Source organism: Lacerta agilis, chromosome 2 (assembly GCF_009819535.1).
Source record: "Lacerta agilis isolate rLacAgi1 chromosome 2, rLacAgi1.pri, whole genome shotgun sequence".
In the NCBI taxonomy this organism is placed as follows: Eukaryota; Metazoa; Chordata; class Lepidosauria; order Squamata; family Lacertidae; genus Lacerta; species Lacerta agilis.
The window spans coordinates 112,187,919-112,193,918 of NC_046313.1; the positions used below are offsets into that span (position 1 = coordinate 112,187,919).

At 44.5% G+C, this 6,000-nt stretch overlaps 1 long non-coding RNA gene across 1 annotated transcript; it reads right to left on the reverse strand.

Moving 5' to 3' along the window:
* Window positions 1–589: 589 nt before the first annotated feature.
* LOC117042867 lies at window positions 590–4,421 on the reverse strand. Its single transcript, XR_004426097.1, has 3 exons — window positions 4,216–4,421; window positions 2,334–2,437; window positions 590–1,002 (listed from the first exon to the last, which is right to left on the reverse strand). It is a non-coding gene; the product is annotated as an uncharacterized LOC117042867 (long non-coding RNA).
* Window positions 4,422–6,000: the final 1,579 nt, after the last annotated feature.

Below are 6,000 nucleotides of genomic sequence, written 5' to 3' on the forward strand. Positions count from 1 at the left end.
CAGCGTGGTATAGTGGTTAAGAGTGGTAGTCTCGTAATCTGGGGAACCGGGTTCGCGTCCCCGCTCTTCCACATTCAGCTGCTGGGTGACCTTGGGCTAGTCACACTTCCCTGAAGTCTCTCAGCCCCACTCACCTCACAGAGTGTTTGTTGTGGGGGAGGACGGGAAAGGAGAATGTGAGCCGCTTTGAGACTCCTTCGGGTAGTGATAAAGCGGGATATCAAATCCAAACTCTTCTTCTTCTTCTTCATACCAAGAACAAACTTAGCTGGCCTCTAAGGCCCTACTGGAAGGAATTTTTTATTTTATTTCGTTTTTACCTGAAGCGTTTGTAACCTGAGGTACCACTGTACCCCTAAACATTATTTTTTTTAAAGAAAAAAATGCACTACTTGTTACCCACCTGCGGCACCAGATAATCACTTAGAAAAACACCAAGATGCAACTCGCTCACCTGATCATCTTCTTGCTTCTTCAGAAGGAAATCTTTGGGCAGGCCAGTGGTTGGGATACAAGCTTCCCCATCACTCAACCCTGCCACGAAGCTCTGGATTTCTTCAGCCAGGGGTTGCTCCTTCATGGGCGGTTTCAGCATCCGATGTGGAGCCGCATCTAAGGGGATCACATCCTCCTCGCTCAGGACAACCGCTGCTCCGTTTCTTCCCCAGCATCCTCTACTGCTCCCAGCCTGGGCGGCAGACGGGTCCACGGCCACCGCCTTGGGGCCGACCACATCTTGCGAGTCTTCTGTCTTCACTTGGTGCTCCAGCACGGCGTCCAACTGCAGACCGACAGCCAATGGGTCTCCTTGTTCTGCTCTCATTCTCTCTCGTTTCGGGGGGGGGGGCAAAGGCAGAATTTGGAGGGGAGCAAGTGGAGGTCGGATGCTACTTTGTGGGCCCACAAAAGTCTGCAGGCTGCTGTTCTGCCACACTGCCAAATGAGGCTGTCACATCACAAAGGCAAAACCGAAGGGTCCCAGAAAGCCATCGGGTCTCATCCCTGCAGGAAAGGGAGAGAAAGGCCAAGGATGAGAATATCAGAGAAAAACAAGTAGGGTGTTTAAGCATCTTCCCATCAGTCATTCATTCGTCCCACACTTTTCCATGCATTTCACTGTCACTTTCCTAACTGCAAAACGTGGGTGTTTTTGAAAAAGCAGGTTTGCTGGAACAGAGCAGTTTTAAGGACTAATAACAATAATTTTGTTAACAGAGGATGAGATGGTTGGACAGTGTTCTCAAAGCGACTAGCATGAGTTTGGCCAAACTGCGGGAGGCAGTGAAAGATGGGAGTGCCTGGTGTGCTCTGGTCCATAGGGTCACGAAGAGCTGGACACGACTGAACAACTGAACAACAACAACAATAATTTTACTATTTATACCCTCCCACCCAGCTGGGCAGCCCCAGCCACTCTGAAACCTAAATTTCCAGCATGTAGTAGAATCCCTGTGGCAAAATAGTGTTCAGTGCATTTTCCTGTCACTTTCCTAACGGCAAAAAGTCCAATTTCTTTCTTTAAGTGCATTTTATTGCAACAGAGACTGTCACATCACAAAGGCAAAACTGCACATTACCTAATTTTCTTTAATGTGCTTAAATCCCTCCTGCAAAACACTGGCTGGGAGGAGACCTATACACTTGGGATGCTAATTTTTAAAAGGTGAGGTAAGGACTTATGTTTTGCCCAAAGCTGTAGCCACATGCATGCCTACTTCTGAGGAAACACTTATATAGGACTAGGTTGCAACTCACTGGCAATACTGGCTTCTAGTCAGCTACTGAGCTAAGTTCAATGTGCTGCTTTTGGCATATAAAACCCTATACCTAGAAGATCGTCTCACTCCTTAAATACCCAACTTTGCACTGCAATCTGCAGGAGGGGGAATCCTGGAAATGCCATCCTATCAGGAGGTCCATCCTGCACAATATTGTGATATTGGGCCTTTAGTATACCTGAAGGAGCGTCTCAACCGCCATCGTTCAGCCCAGACACTGAGGTCCAGCTCCGAGGGCCTTCTGGCGGTTCCCTCCCTGCGAGAAGTGAGGTTACAGGGAACCAGGCAGAGGGACTTCTCGACAGTGGCACCCGCCCTGTGGAACGCCCTCCCATCAGATGTCAAGGAAATATCTGACTTTCAGAAGACATCTGAAGGCAGTTCTGTTTAGGGAAGTTTTTAATGTTTGATGTTTTATTGTGTTTTTAATATTCTGTTGGGAGCCGCCCAGAGTGGCTGGGTAAACCCAGCCAGATGGGCAGGGTGTAAATTATTTATTTATTTATTTATCTATCTATCTATCTATCTATCTATCTATCTAATTGTGGAACGTACCCTTTGGATTTCCTTCCTCTCAAATATTAGACAGGCATCATCTCTGTTTCCTACTGAAGACCATCTTCGTCCAACAAGCCGATTAAGCACAGATCCTCCCCGACCTGCATCAGCATGGGAATTATTTTAAGTACGGTATGTTTTTTAAAAAAATAAAATAAAATATATTAATATTATATTAATGAAAACAAATAGCATATTAATCCCAGGGGGAAATGATTAAGTTTTGCTTTTTAAGTTGTGGTCAACTTACTGTGCCTCCCTGGTTCTGAAAACCGGCTCCTGCACATTGTGTTATTATTAAAATTGAACAAATAAATAAATCAATTATAAAAGGCAGGCTACCGCAGGTCGCAAATGAATTTACTGGACAGTTAGCAGAGAAAGTTTGGCAATTTGTTCTTGTTGCTATTATCAGGACGCATTGATAAGCACTGCAGTGTGGAATGCAAGCCAGTCCATGCCCTTTCTCAGAATATTCCATTCCGTTCCTCCCTCCCAGTTTTCCCTTCCTTCTCACAACAACCACCGAGAGGCCTCAGTAACCCTTGAATTAATTGCGGCATTCCCTTAATTCCACCTCCATAAGTATTTTTTTTGCTCATGCAAACTTTGGGGACACCCCCCCCCATGGCGGCCTGCTGCTCCCGACCTCTTAGGAACCGTTTTTTTAATAATAATTTTTATTAGGTTTTTTAATTAAAACATACATAGACAAAAACACAACTAACACACAAAAAACATACCTAACAAAAACACTAACATATTACTTCACTAAAAATATATTCTTTCCTCACATCATCTCAGGACTTCCTCCTATCTCCTCCTCCTGCGTCCTTTGAGAATACCTTTTATATAACTTCCCAAACTTCTTCCTATTCTAATCTTTACACTAATATCAATTCTATCTCATACCTCTTAACATTAATGTAACATTGCCAAATAATTTCTCTTAGGAACCGTTTTGCCCATGTAAGGATTTGAGATTCCCACTGGTACAGATAATTATTATTTAATATTTATAATCCACTCGCAAAGCATCTGGGGGGGGGGGGGGGCTGCTTCCATGAGGTTCAGAACGAGTGTGCAAAACTAGTCCTTCCTTTTGCTTGTCCCGAGTCTACCAACATCCGGTTTCATTAGCACCCTAAAATTCTAGAATTAGGAGGGAGGGAAGGAAAACTTTTTGTGACCCACTTTTTGTGACACACCCTGCATAATCTTACATGTCCCCTCTTACTGTCCCTTTTCTCTATAAACAAAACAAAAAAAGCCCCCCCCCCCCCAACGCCGAAACCTTTCCATCATATGCTCCAACCCCTTGGATCATTTTGGACAACTTTTCTGAACCTTTCCGCAGCTCTGAAATTTCCCATTTATTTGTTTTTTACGTGCAGCGGCTAGATGGATGGGGAAAGTGACCTCTACGGCCGCCCTCCTTGCCTTGGGGGTCAAACCGGTGTGTGTTTTCCTTGCCCTTCCCCTTTCTACACTCTCACAATTGAAAACTGCCTTCCCCCCTCTTATTATTATTATTATTATTATTATTATTATTATTATTATTATTTGTAGCCCGCCCATCTGGCTAGGTCCCCCAAGCCACTCTGGGCAGCTTCCAACAAATATTAAAATACATTAAAATACATTTTTCCCTTCTTTTTTCGGGGCTCCCCGAAATCACACCCCACCCTCCAAATTAAAGGGCCAAGCTTGCCTCGATCTGCCCAGCTGGGGAGGAGGAGGAAGAAGGGGGGGGGAAAGGGAGCAAATGTGGCAAATTATTGGACACCCCCTTGAGTTTCATGACAACTCTCCTGCTGCAAATCTCCCCTGCCCCGCTCTCTTAATCTACTACCCATGCACACTTTTGCAAGAAACTCACCAGATTCCCCTCCAGCCATTGACATCACACCCTGGATCTTTCTCACCGTGGCTGGGGGGAGGTTTGGGGGAGAGAGAGAGAGAGATGAAAAGCAGGAAGTGACTTAAAGCAGGTTACAACCCTCCTTCCTCAAAGGTATCCTAGGAATAGAGACTCGGTCAGCTTAACCCCTTAGAGAAGCGTTTCAGATGTATTGCAAAGGCAATGCACACACACAAACAAGCAAAACACATCACAACACTTCGAGGGTTGGTTTGATGCAGACATGCGCGCGCACCCACCCACCCACACCTGGGTACTAGTTTAAAGGACAACTCTGTTTTCCTGCAAAAACACCATATGAAAACACAGCGTACGCACACTGCCCCTTTAAAGCAGATACCAAATTGCTTCTTTTTCCTCTCAAAGAATTCTGGGAGCTGTAGTTTGCTGGGAATTGCGGCTCCGCCAGGGGTAAAACTACAGGGCCCAGAATTCTTTCAGGGGGAATGATGTGTTTCGAAGGGGCTTTAAAAACCAAAGAACGTATACAGCCATAAAGAGCTTTTAAAGCCCGCGTGGGAACCTGTTGTTTGTAGACCGCCGCCCCCCCAGCCTCACTTTCAGAATAAACATTTGCTTGCATTAACACCAAATATTTTACTGATAAGAAATACACTGGGAAACAAAACAAGATAAAAAATAAAAAAAATCCTTCCAGTAGCACCTTAGAGACCAACTAAGTTTGTTCTTTCTTGATATGAGCTGTCGTGTGCATGCACACTTCTTCAGATACACTGAAACAGAAGTCACCAGACCCTTATATATACAGTGGTACCTCTGGTTAGGTACTTAATTCGTTCTGGAGGTCCGTTCTTAACCTGAAACTGTTCTTAACCTGAGGCACCACTTCAGCTAATGGGGCCTCCCGCTGCGCCACCAGAGCACAATTTCTGTTCTTATCCTGAAGCAAAGTTCTTAACCTGAAGCGTTATTTCTGGGTTAGCGCAGAATGTAACCTGAAGCGTATGTAACCTGAAGCGTATGTAACCTGAGGTACCACTGTAGTGAGAGAGTGGGGAGGGGTATTACTCAGAAGGGTGGTGTCACCCATTCCCACCACCCTTCTGAGTAATGCCCCTCCCCACCCTCTCACTATATATAAGGGTCTGGTGACTTCTGTTTCAGTGTATCTGAAGAAGTGTGCATGCACGCGAAAGCTCATACCAAGAACAAACTTAGTTGGTCTCTAAGGTGCTACTGGAAGAATTTATTTTATTTTTTATTTTGTTTTGACTATGGCAGACCAACACGGCTACCTACCTGTAACTGGGAAACAGAAAGAAACAACTCCTAGCTGTGCTTGATTCATAACATAAAACACAGCTACCTTATAATATCACCGTAGGACATCCAGACAGTACAAAACAAAGCAGCTAAGTAGAAGCAGGGCTCCTTCCCAACACAGAATATTGATAGGCCTTGCATCTTCCTGCCACCCTTGCCATTCTCTCCCCTTTGAAAACCACTGAAACGAATATAAAGCTATGCACCTCAGGTATCAGAGGACAGAACAGTTTATTAGTCTGAAAACAGTTATTTTGCACCAGTTTACTTCTCAACCAAGCCTACCCCACAGGGTTGTTGTGAAGATAAGCGTAAAGTGAAGCCTATCTACTACTCATCAGGAAGGGTAGAGTCAAAATGCAATTAATTGTAAATAAATAAATAAATAAATAAATTTTACCCCAGCCATTCTGGGCGGCTTCCATCAAATATTAAAATACATTTAAAATATCACAGATT